Source organism: Camelina sativa, chromosome 11 (genome assembly GCF_030686135.1).
Source record: "Camelina sativa cultivar CO46 ecotype springtype chromosome 11, ASM3068613v1".
NCBI lineage: Eukaryota > Viridiplantae > Streptophyta > Magnoliopsida > Brassicales > Brassicaceae > Camelina > Camelina sativa.
In genome coordinates, this window is record NC_141890.1 from 11,691,043 (window position 1) to 11,705,341 (window position 14,299).

The 14,299-nt window shown below is 28.3% G+C and overlaps 1 long non-coding RNA gene across 1 annotated transcript; it reads left to right on the forward strand.

The window, feature by feature from the left end:
- The first annotated feature begins 8,758 nt into the window (after positions 1–8,758).
- LOC147933869 (uncharacterized) lies at positions 8,759–9,424 on the forward strand. The gene is made up of 2 exons (XR_015571220.1): positions 8,759–9,153; positions 9,243–9,424. It is a non-coding gene; the product is annotated as an uncharacterized LOC147933869 (long non-coding RNA).
- The last annotated feature ends 4,875 nt before the right edge of the window (positions 9,425–14,299 follow it).

Consider the following 14,299-nt stretch of genomic DNA (forward strand, 5'->3'; position numbering starts at 1 on the left):
GAGAGCCGCATTGACTATTTCGTGGGTGGGCCAAGTTGAAGGCTTATCAAGGCAGGGTGAAACTCATATCCAACAACTCCAAAAAAATAGGAATCATATCAATATTAAATCGATTATTTGAAAATTATAGGTGAAATTATAAAATTTAATATACATAAATATCCTTTTCATATCTTTGTTCAAATATATATATATTTATATATATATATATATATGTATATTTCATATATTATTTGTGCAAGATATTATTTATTTGGTTATTTAGATATTAAAAAAATAGTGTATACTCATTTCGTAACTACCTTATAGTATATACTATATACATAGATTTGACAATGAGACAGTTTGCTAGTATTTGCCATTTGGTAAACCAATTTTTTATATATTTATAACGTGTACATGAATGCATGCATATCGATGAATGATATAGTAAAATAGTATAATAGACTATTTGTAATAGTCTCATCAACATATCGGTTGGGAATTGGATGATTCATACTGATTTTGACATTTTACAAACAATTATTCAAATCACATTTCTTTTGATTGGTCTTTTTAGTAATCAAATCATAGCCGCCTAAGATTAGAATCTTCGGACTGCTTAAATCTTCGGACAGCTTAAAATCATAGTCTCATCAACTGACGCATTAAAAATAAACTTAAATTCCTTTTCGGGTATAACTAAAATTTTAATATCTCTCTAGTAATTCTAAACATAATATAGGTTTGGTTGGGATTGATCTATTCGTGTCTGTAGTGGGAGCCACTAGCATTAGCTCAGTTGGGCCGCCTACGGCTAATATCGTGTTCGTATCACTAATCTAGTTTTGAATGATAATTTTGTTATTATGCGAATAAAGTCGTGTATACTGATTGTGTTGGACTTGGATGCAACCAAACAAATACATATAATAAGGAATTATTCCTGTTTTTAAAATCTCCCTCTATATCCGATTATGCTTTATAAAACTTTTTCCAGTTTGATTAATAACTAATTTCTTCCTAACATCAGTTATTCGATTATATATGTTTAATTTGATTATAACATTCTAATATGATTACTTTTCACTTAATTTTGTTTATACTTATTGTTTTTTTAGTCAAACATAAATCAAATATATATATTTTATATAATTTAAACATTTAAATTAAGAGTTTACGATGTTTTACAATAACTAATTTACAAATTTTTAATAAAAATCATAAAAAATTATTTTAAAATTATGTTTTTATGAGTTTACCATAATTTTAAAGACAATATTATAGTTTTATATTTTACTAAGTTTTGAACTCACGCTACGCGTGGGTTTGTTTGATATATTTTGATAAAAATTATATATGATTGATTACTGTAATAAAATATTATTTCATAAAAAATTAAAATTAGTACTAAGGGAAAAAATTAAATTTCACATACATAATTTTATAAAATATAAAAATCAGTTGTGTTATAAAATCAAATCTGATAAAAAAAATCATAAATTTAACTTGACATCCGGGCGAGGCAAATCAAACTGATGACCTCACATATCATAAACCATTTTTTTTGACCACCAGAAAAACGAAACAATTTTATAATCATAAATTTAACTCGTTTTCATATTTAATTGATCGCTATCACCTATGTTTTCGTGTTTTTTATTCAATGTTTTCTTATTCTTCATGTTCTTTCTTATCATTTTCATTGTCAAATTTTGTGTTAATTGTCATCGTAACTTCTACCGTTTGATTCTTCATTGTATTCTTTTTCTTCTTCTTCCTCGTCAACTTCTTCACATTCTTCCACTGAAAAACCTTTTTTTAGACTACCACACAACTTGTTAACTCATCAAACTCCAAGAACAAAATCATTTCTTTTCTCATAAAATTTGTGAAATTCATGATTACCAGCATAGTCAACACATGCACCCAATTATTGATAATTTTATCCATATACTTATTTGATTTTAGATCCACGCGTTTAGAAACTTCTCAAACCAAAATCCTTACTTGGTTTATAATATTTTAAAAACATAATAAAATATACTAATAATTATTTATTTAATATGAATCATATGATGTTAGAAATATGAGTACACTATAAGAATATATTAATTATAAATAAATAATATCAATTATATTATATCATCAAATAATATCAACCGTATCATATTATCAAATAGTCGTAACCGTATATAACAGTAACCGCTTGAACTGTAACAGTATTTAAACGTAACCGTTTAACCGTTTGTTAAACGGCTCTAGTTAAGGTTACAAAAATTTCTAACCATAACCGATAGTTAATAAACCTTAACCGTGACAATTGTAATCCTGGTCATGCCTATGTATAGCTAATAAAACATGTGTGTTTGTCGTCCATCTTTCTTCTTTAAACCTCAAAATTTGACTCAAACATCAAATTAAGGTCTTGCGATGTCAATCCTTCTTCTTTAGATCCAAAAATAAACTCATCTATAAAATCATACACAAAAATATGTTTTACAGCTCATAAGAAATAAAAAGCACAAATGTAGATAAATAAGATAATTTATGTTTTGCATCAATATTTATAATATTTTAAACTTTTAAACGGTTTCGAAATATAAAATTTGAACCTTTTAAAAATTTTCAATATTTATAAACTTTAAAACTTATAATATTTAAAAACTTTTTAAAAGTTAAGAACTTTTAAAAGTTTCAATATTTATAATATTTAAACTTTTAAATTTTTAAATATTATAATATTTTTTTGAAACTGTTTAAAGTTTTAATTTGATCAAATAAAAAACCAGATCAAACCAAATAAAACTTTTAAATTTGGACGCCTGATAAATCAAGCTTTCATGCTCATCCGTTGTTGGAACCATATTAATCTTATTTATACTGGTTATGAACCATTGTCTAAAAAATTTATAGCCGATGTGGGATATTGTGCTTAGTTCTTTGATTTCCATAAATTTAAAATTTTTCTTTTTCTAAAAAATTCTGTCAATTTAAAAAATGTTAATGAATGACAGGTCAAATCATGATAGGTGTTTAAAGTAATTCTTAATATAGAAAATTCTGGAAATTGTATAAAATGTTAATAAGTGATATGTCAAATTTCTATTGGTTGTTTAAAATCCTATGTGGACGGCCTTAGAAGCTTATAGCTCCTACTTTTTATTAGTATAGATTTGATATTTTTTCCAATTAACATAAACAGAATTATACATATATTTAGTACTATATTTTTATTTTATTATTAATTTAATAAATGACCATAAAACTAGTTTCCGATTAGTCCCCATTTAATCTCTGTTTTTTTTGCTAAGCGCTAGGTATATCCCGACTGTCCGAATAGCGTCTAGAAATTTTTAAAACACGAGAATTGTCTAATATTTCAAGAAAAAAAACTATGGAGTTTAGGATCCAACAATATATTTTGCCCAAAAAAAAGGATCCAGTATAGCAACTTTGTGTAATTTATAACCAAAATTGTTTATAAACTATTATGATGAAGTCTTAACACATAGCAAAACTGAGAAAATTTAATCATATTTACGTAAAATTATGGGTAAGAAACTACTAGTTTAAGTGTTTAACAAAAACAAACATTAATTTTGAAAAAATTATGATAACGAACGCTATTTCAAGAGGCACAAGATATGTTAATTATTTTATTTTTCATGTGATACTAATATTTTTATTAGTTTTTTGAAAGACCTAAAATCCCAAATTATTTGGTTAGCTAGATAGTTTCTTTTTAGTTGTTCTACTTCACTTTTTTCTCAAATCATATACAATTATAAGATGTCAGTGTATTTTTCTTGTAGATATGTGACAAGAATTTTTAAATCATAAACTTGTCTGTTGCTATATATTCAAAATTCTTGGTGGCTATAAACATTCGTTAAGTAAAAGAATCCTAATTTTTATGAGTAGTACAACTAGTGTCATTTAAAGTTTTTTACTCTCGATCGTGGTCAAATAACAAAGTAATTTGATTGTTCGAATATTTTTTTTGTCAAAATTGTTCGAATATTTAACATTTATTAGTTGTAACAAAACATAAAGTGGTCCACAAAAGTGATAGAAACAATCAAAAGCCAAAAATAAACAAAAGACCCTCGTAGAACGTCTAATCGGTTTTGTCCTTAACTACTATATATATTAACTATTATTCTATTAATAGTACACAGAAAAGCCCAAAAAATTTTTTTGACATATCAAACGTACTCAACTTTCGAAAGAAACATTATTGAAAATTATCTGGACCCTCTCTTATGACATTTGTGGTTGAACATTATTATTATTGTTGACAAATCTCGTGATATTAATGGCTATACATGGGAAATGTGTATATTGTATAGTCACACTCACATATAATCATGTATTGACTATTGTATATTTTAAAACTTTAAATATGTTGGTATTTTTAATAACATTATTCAGTTCTGTTCATATCTTAATAACGAGTATGAATGGTAACCTACACAAAATTGTACAAAAAAAACTGTAAACTGAAACTGTAAAGTGTAAACTGTTATAGAATAATGCAAAACTGTAAAAAATAGTTGTACGTATCAAAAAGTTAAAAGGAAAGTTTTTGGTAATACTTTTAGTAAATTTTTTTGTGATTAGTAAATTTTAAAACTGTATAATTGTAAACCTCAAGATTCAAGAATAACAACATTTTATTAGGAAATGGAACCATTCTTACGAAAGCATGAGATATTATTTATGTACACACTAGCCCAAAGAAAAGAAAATTATGCAGGTGAGGTGGTATGTATATATTCGTATAGTACCTGGCGTGTTAGAAATATATGCAGATTTAAAAATTCAAACAAGTATATAGCATTACTGTATATACAAAAAAATGATATTAATTTGAAAATTGGAGCTAATACACAGTTCACATTGCAAGTATACACGCGTAAGGGCATCACCAACGGTGGGTTTTAATTTTTACTGTTGTAATTTTTAATAAATATATTCTGTACTGTTTATAAAATAACAACCGTTGAGATTATAATTAAAATCATCATTTCCAATGGTAGGATATAATTTTGAGTCTCTTATTTTTTAAAATCTAGCTTTTTGAATCTAATCTCATTCAACTTCATCAATTATGAATGAACAAACAACCAAAACAACATTGAGCTTTGATCCAACAAGGACAATTCATACACTTCATATTAAGGTGAATTACCTCAGTGGCTTCGACAGGCTTCCTGTTCTTGCTTGGGTTCATCAGTCTTGATGTTGTCTTGCTTAAGCACAAACATTTCGAGACTCAGTTTAACAAAAGCTTGGCTACTCTTGCAATCAGTTTTCGTGCAATGCTTTGGTCAGGTAAAGCATGCTGAAGTTCTGGCCAGCCACTCTGCATTGCAGCGGGTGACACATTTTTAGTCTCTTTCCAAAAGCTAGAAATGGTGAAACGGTGTTATAAAGAGTAAACACGAGAACATAATGTCCGAAGTAAGCATTCCATTTCAATGCAAGAAGTAAGCATTCCATTTCAGGTTCCTAATATGAAACTTACATCGACTAAGATCATCAGTTCACAAACTGAGGAGCATGTTCAATTAGGATGCAAGCTACTTAGGCAAGGGATTCACTAATGTCCGATTAGGATGCAAGCTACGTAGTCACCTATTTATATAGAGGAATCAAAGAAAAAAGAAGAGTCTAGGGTGAAATGCAAACCTTAAAGCCGGTCAGGTCAGGTACTACGTAGTTTGGCAATTTATCTGGCTGCACAACATATCTGCTCTCTCATGTTGTGCCTACATAAAAAACAATACCACAATCAAAATCAAAATCCTTTCTTTCATATTCAGAACCACATTTCAAACCAAGAGAGAGAGAACCTTAAGTTGAGTCCTTTGAAACCAGAACTTGATTTGTCTAGGAGCCAAACCCAATTCTCTGCTAAGTTGATTCCTCTGTTTCTCATTAGGATGAGGACACTCCTTGAAACTCCTATAAGTTTGATAATTCAACGATTACAAAACAGAACAAAGATATTTCTCAAAGAAACACAAAAAAAAAAAACAAATGAGGTTCAAGCTCAGGAGATAGGTTCTTAGACCATCATTAACGGCAGTTGCTCAAGTTGTTGCTCAACTAAAATTTTTTATTAAAAATTAATAAAATAATATAAGGAGAGAGAAACATAAAGAACCGTTCTCAAAATCCTTCCGGTAGAAACGCTTCTCAGCTTAATGCTACACATGTCACTTTTTTATAAGATTACACAATAAAATATTATTTCTTTCTTTTTTTTGAGTAACGGGGAAGGCAACGCCGCTAATGATGCTCTTACTATCAGAATTTGTCCTTATGTTTAAAGCCTTAATTTGTCGCGAATTCTTACTATCAGAATGAGAAACTTACTATTAAAGATAGGTTCAAGCTCCTCCGATTCAATCTCCTCTGATTCCAATCGATTCAATCTCCTCCGATTTGATTAGACTCCGAATTCAATCTCGTCCAAGTTCAATCTCCTTCAAACTACTCTGATTCCAATCTCTCCTGATTCCATCTCCAACGATTCCGACCGATACAATCTCCTCGGATTGAGAGGTTCGCGACAGAGAGCGAGAGAGAGAGGAAGAGAAAGAACACGATCAGGCCAAAAAAAAATTTGTTCTTAATAAAACTCTTTATCCAACCACGCGTTGACACGTCAGTGCCTCTTATATGAAAAGGAGTATACTAAGAGGGGGTATTCAACTAGATATTTGAATGATTCTAGAATATTCTTAAAATCACTTGTTATTCAATTGATGATTTTAAAAAATCTTTTAAAAACCTATGTTATTCAATTTGAAAATTATGGAAAATCATTTAAAATGATCTAAAATATCTTGTTATTCAATTATGGATTTATAAAACTTACCTGAAATCTAGTGTTATCCAAAATATCAGATTTTTTTTTAAAAAATGCTACTTTAAATGATTCTGCAAGACGTTTCTTTGTTTTTTAGTTGATAAATATGAGTAACAAAATCCTACCTTTTGAGGTAGAATTTTGAGGAATTTCATTAGAAAAAAAAAACAGTCATGAAATATCCATCCTCTAGCGAATGAACTATTTTTCAGTATTCACAAAGGCAATTGAATTCGACCATAACACCATTGTTGGACGAATTAGGGAGCTTGCATTTCTGAATCCAAAGGTGAGATTACTTTGCTTAAAAGCGAGATCAACCATGACAACTTTTCATCAAGACATGACAATTCATGATTATATTATCCAACTCGTACTTTGTCACAAGGTAATCTGCCTGGGTTTACTAGACCCACAAAATTGATATTTTGTATGCATTTTTGTACCAGGTGCTCAGATGCATATTCAGACACGATTTTCGGATATGCTTATAGCATTCACACCATTGATGGTGGAACACACATCGAAGATGTGAAAGCTTCATTAACCAGAACTCTTAATACCCTTGCAAGAAAGTCAAAGGGTATTAAAGAAATTAAAACAAATTATGATAATAATCGGATCGCTTCAAGAAATTTCTATTCTCTTCAAGCAATCCCTTTCTTTTCTCGTGAGTCTTTGCTTCTTCTTCTTCTTCTACGTTCTTCAATCTTTAGTGTATACTCAAATTTATAATTTTGTGGCGTTGTAATGGTTTTATTATTGTATACACAAAAGAGATCGATTCAAGAAGAAAAAGAAAAAGAAACTAAGGGAGAGGTATTGGTTTAGGATTTAGAAAGAATTTTAATGATTTTAAAAGTTAGGTAAAATATGTTGTTATTCAATCAAGACTTTTAAAAACTCTTTAAAAATTTGGTGTTATTGGTTGTGGATTTGTAAAAAGTTATCTAAAATCTTGATAAATCTAGTGTTATTGGATTAAGAGTTTTATAAAGTCATTAAAAGTTTTATGTTATTCAAGTAAAACAAAAGAATTTTGGATTGTTAATGAATTCAAATTTTATGTTATTGGTTTAGGATTTTATATCATTTCCTTCATAACAAAAATCATGAAAACTCTTTCATCAAATAGAAAGATTTTACAAGATTAGAAAAAACAAATCATCAAGATTTTAAAAAACTTCCTAAACAATCTCTTAGGGGAAGGTATTGGTTTAGGATTTAGAAATAATTTTAATGATTTTATGTTCTTTCTGATTGTTAGAATCATAGAAAATTGAAAGTTAAAAATGAAGGATTCTAAGAGATTGTTTAGGAAGTTTTTTAAAATCTTGATGATTTGTTTTTTCTAATCTTGTAAAATCTTTCTATTTGATGAAAGAGTTTTCATGATTTTTGTTATGAAGGAAATGATATAAAATCCTAAACCAATAACATAAAATTTGAATTCATTAACAATCCAAAATTCTTTTGTTTTACTTGAATAACATAAAACTTTTAATGACTTTATAAAACTCTTAATCCAATAACATTAGATTTATCAAGATTTTAGATAACTTTTTACAAATCCACAACCAATAACACCAAATTTTTAAAGAGTTTTTAAAAGTCTTGATTGAATAACAACATATTTTACCTAACTTTTAAAATCATTAAAATTCTTTCTAAATCCTAAACCAATACCTCTCCCTTAGAATCCTTCATTTTTAACTTTCAATTTTCTATGATTCTAATAATCAGAAAGAACATAAAGTCATTAAAATTATTTCTAAATCCTAAACCAATACCTCCCCCTAAATATCACATCTCATTTTAAAAATATATATATATAAAAACTCATAGAATCTCATAGAATCACATCTCATTTTCTTTTTAAAGAAAATATAAAAACTCTAAAACACAATCAAATCTGCTAAAATTCTCCTAAATCTTTTAAAATTCTAAAATATTAAAATCCTAACAAATCCTCAAAATATCAAGTTGAATAACCCCTCCAAATAAGAGGAGCTCTTCTCTCTTTTTTTTTCTCATTTATTTTTTTCCTACTTTTCCTTAAAACATCTCTTAAAATATCTCTTAAAATCTCCTTTGGAGAAAGTCTAAGTATATGTAATTAACGTGGCCTGTTATTCTCGTATTAATTAATCAAAATCAAAATTCAAAGTGTCCATCAAATCGCATTACTATATTGTATTGTAAACCAAGTTATAATGCACCGGTGGACATAAGTTTAAGGCATATTGAGTTCACAGATTAGCCCGGTCGTCGATGTCTGTCCAAATAATGACAATGTAAATCATCTAATATTGCTAATTCATTTATTTTTGTTTTATATGAAAGATATAAATTTAAAGATATTTGATAGAGTGAATGTGATTAGATCTGATCGATGTCGTGGTCAAAACTTAATCGGCGGGATTGGTGGGGGAAAAAATAAATTATGGAGTGCATTTACATGATTCGATTTTAGATGTAGGTGGCGATGACGATAATTAATCATGATGTGAGTCGCCTTTTAACTATTGACATGAATTTAACCTAATTCGATTTTTTTTGTGATAATTACTCCTTCGTTTTGTTACTAGTTTAAACTTATCAACTTCGTTTCGAACCTTTCTTTTTATTGCATAGTTATCGATTTTTGTCCCTAATCTATAACATGTTCCCTTTATTGTCAGTATTCTTATTTCGTCCTTTAAAAAAAAAAGTTATGGTCGTAGGATCGACGCTTTTGTATGTAGCGTACATGCATATTGATATAAAACAAAGATAGACGTATATATATATATAAAAATATATATACAGATATTCTTTAACAAAACAAAAAGAAGAAGAAGCATATGTAGATATCCATTACTCATTTACTCATTAGTTGCACTTGCAAATAAAAACAAATAAATTACTTTATCAAAGCAAAGAGAACAAGAACTTGTTCCAAAGTAAAATTAAAAAAGTTTGGTCTCACGTTTGGAAAAGTGAAATTTAAAGGCGAATATTGGACCCCAAAAAAAATATTTTTAGTTATAATGGACCAAATATATATTTAAGTATAACGATATAAACCTGAAAAAGACATAGACAAGAAAAACAAGTGTGAGTATATGATAATATGATACTTTTTGTGTTAAAGAAAGTATAAAATACTTCCACTTAAGTTTTGTAGTTAACCAAAAAGATTGGTTTGAACTATATTTGGTCTGACTTTTGTTTTTAGAGGATGACATAAGTAAAAACTAAACGAGGTGGAGAAAACTTACTACATTGAAAAAACTTCTTTAGAAATTTTAACCTAATAATATATATTGTTAGACAAAAATATGAAACAAGTGTGAATTGTGAATCACGGGAGCTAAATTGGTATTTGAGTCGATTCCTATGAGATAGAGTCGGAAACCCAAAGCCGAATATTAGAAAGTAAAAATCCAGATTAGATACTCCATATTAGATATTACGTGTGTGCACTTTGTTATAATTAGTTGGTTTACTTTTTTATCTCACTTTTTCTTTTTTGTCCCAGTGACTTAAGCAAACATGGAGGAAGGTGAAAAGGAAAAAGATGATAAGAAATGAGAATCCTATTATATAATGCCGATTTGCCATTATCCTTTACTCTATGCTTTTATAGTTATGAATTATTCAATAAATAAATAAAAAGATCACTCGAAAATCAGGTTAAAAGGCAAAGTGGCTTTTTTTTTCGCTTTCTATAAGTGTGGTCCACCATTTTTAATCCTTTTTGTAACCTTTTTGCGATGCTTCGCACCATTAAGTTTCATAACTTAGGGCATTAGACTTGATAACTAATATACTACCATGCTTTCGTTTCTTGCTTCTTACATACAAATATATATTACATATAGTACATTAAACTAAATGGAAGATATTTAGTTTGAATGGGTTCCACGATGTACATTGTGTATGTTTATTCGGTTGTCACTTAATCACGTAAACTGAGTTATTATTGAATATGATAGATAATGTTTATTTGCTGTTAAACACATCATGAATTTATATTTAACAAATAAAAAGTAATCTACAAACTTGTCACATGATTAAGCATTTATAGGACTTTTGAACAAATGTTTAATAAAGTGTATAATGTCATAATCATAATACAGACAAATTAGCCGTAGGTTCTGTTCAGTCTCCACTAAATATTTTTAAGCTTTGCATGTGTTTCTAAAAGTACACAAAAATCTTCACCTAATATGCCCTCCATTCTCCAACTTAGCAAGCACTAATTAATTTACTATATCTTATATCTTACATCATGATCAATATAATTATCAATTCCCAAGTCTGGATCACCACCTAATTATTATAATACACTTGTTAGATCAACCTTAATTTATTTTATTTGGTTTGTCATAGATTAACCTTTTACTTTGAAATTATATTAGATATAGTATATATATATATACATCTTATAATTGGTCTTCCTACACTCATTTAATTTATTATGTAGTCTCTCATCTTTAGCGATCTTCGTGTTTTCTTTACTTACACGTTGCTTTAGTCCGGTTGTTACGTCTTTGAAATGTCTTTTCAAAAACCTCAATATTCACATCTCCATATGCACAATGTATCGTAAGAAGTTTTCTTTTCCTGCCGTATGTATAAACTAAAAAGAAAGTACACAAAATAAAGTCATACTCAAATGTTGACGTTTCAGCAAATCGAAATGCCCTATGAAACTACAACTACAACTTTTGCAAAATCAAATTATCGATTCTTTTTTCGAATTTATTAATATGTGTATATCATTTTTAAAACATCTAACAAATTATCTAAAGCATAGGCTTTGAGATTTTAGCAATGATTAGGGAATCTGTCACCAATGCTAGGAAGTCTCAGACAACTATTGAGTGTGAATCTACTGTTCATATATATATTCTCTAATATTTGCTGGAAAAGAAAATTATTCTCTAATTTGCATTATTCAACTTTTCTATTTATTTTAATAAGTTTCTTTTGACTTCTTTAATGGTCTATAATGACCTAACAATTTTACGGAATAGACTTTGGGTGTTAAATGTTAATAAAAAATACTAGTAAGAAGAACTATTTAGAAGCCAATCATCTGGCCTTGGATAGGATTAGGATTATAAAATTTTACCCATACGCCATACCTTAGATTTTCACAAGTTAATTAAAACAATATTAAGATATATAAAGGTACTATATTTGTTGATAAACGTACATGTGTAGGAAATTATATTTTCTATGGATATAATGTAGTAGTTATTAAAATCACAGATCAAACCGAGTCAGACTAATTAACCCTCATATTTGAATCAAATTAATGAAAGTAATTACAATTGACCCGTGAATAGAAGTTCAAAAACAGAATAGACCTAATATGTGTCATCCGTTAAACCCGTGATAGACCGAGCGTGGGTGGATCAATCTGACTGACACCTACTAGTAGTTGGTGCTGATAAGGATGGACCAACTCGAGTTTTCAAAAGTTTATATGTATATGTCGTTCGTTCCACTTTCTTTCCGCATTTTTCCTTCTCTCTTATGTAATATGAATGCAAATGTAAATGTCGTTATCTGTTAATAAAGAGAAAGTATACATAACACATAGCATATAAAACAAAAACAAAAAAAAAAACAAAAAAAAAATGAAAAGGCTTAACTGTAAAAGGGATCGGACAATCTAATATAAGCAGAGAAAATAAGAATTGTTCTATTCTAGTTTTCTTTGATCTTTGAATTAATTTGTTCGAATGGGTTGAGAACTTTCAAGTTGTCAAAATCATATATCAAATTCGATTATCTAAGGAAAAATTGTTGTCGTTTATTAATAGTCACTATAACATTTTATATAGTAAAATATTTAATTTCTTATAATTTTGGAAACCTAATTTGGATTTTGGTTCAATATCTCTTGATAACAAAAAAAGAAAAATAGTTGAGAAACATAATTGCGTAACTTATCCTCAACTGAAAGAATCAATGTATATATACATATAGATATTTAAGATTAAAATTCAATTCACACTAATTGTTTAATTTTTTATACTAACTAATATTTGTTTCCATCTTGTCACGTTTCCTTCAAAGCATGAACTCGGCCACGTACGTCCACAACCACATCTATCTTGCTCGTTTGTCTTACTTATGAAATCAATATTTATTATTACAAATCCACATATAGAATATAAATTGAAGATGAATTTGAAAACGTATAATGGGACAAATAAGTCTATTTACAAATGATAAAAGCACTGAACAAGGTTCAGCATACTGATGATGTTAGGCGTAGTTGCTGACATTTGAGCAAAAATCGAGAATTATATAGACAGCCGAACATGTCGACAAGATATAAAATACAAATGAAGTTGAGAAAGAAAAAGACAACCGAAGATGTCTTTTTCTACGAGTTGGCTTATCCTCAGCATTGTTCAGTATTATTATGTTAAGGAAAACAATCCAGTTTTTAGGTCTTATAACAATTTGTTTTTTTAATAATAATAAAATCTGTGGTAAAACAGTTACCACACATAAAATCTAAATATATTATAACTACAGTAATATGTTGTCGATTCAAGCAAGATGCATGCGATTGCGATGTTATATTGAGAAAGACTGAACCGACTGGTAAACAATAACATGATTAGTATATCAGATTAAATAATGGTATAACGAAATTAAGTATTTGTATTTGTACTTATGTTATCGTTAAAGGAATGATATGCTATGTCCTAACATAACCTTATCATCATTCACCAATATTTCGACAAATCACTCATCGACAAAACATAATATGTATTGATACATAAAAAGCTGGTATGAAAAACATTAGATTCGCATCAAGATAACGTTTAGACAGTGGATATATATATTAACAACAAAAATAAAGAGAGAGGGAGATGCATGAAAATAAAAAAAATAAAAAATAAAAAAGAAGAAAAGGAAAAGTCTTTTTTGCTTGTGGTCGACCTGTCCCACACCCAAGATATCACTCTCACTTATGACAAGACCTACTTGTCCGTACTATATAAACATTATCGAATGATTCCCATTTGTATTTTTCTTTTACATTTTGCATTAAAATTCGGAAAACTAATAAATACTATAAACAAATTAAAAGCGACGAGACGACAAGTCAAGAAGCAAACAAAATTGGTGGTACCGAAACAATTTATAATCTCTTTTTTTTCTTTGGTTATTGATAATTTCACGAAGATATGACACAAAAAGGTTCTCTTGGTCCCACTTCGACGTGGCCTCAATCTTTACATCATGACCCTACACGTTTCGCACGTGCAACTTTACCAGTTACCACAAAAAGATTAATAAACATAATAGAGTATTAATTTAACTTGTAAACTAGGAGTAATGTTTTGTTCCTTATCGTTAAATATTTAATCACCGCTAAATGATCCAAAAGATAAATCACATAAAATTTTTAAAAGTATATGATTACTC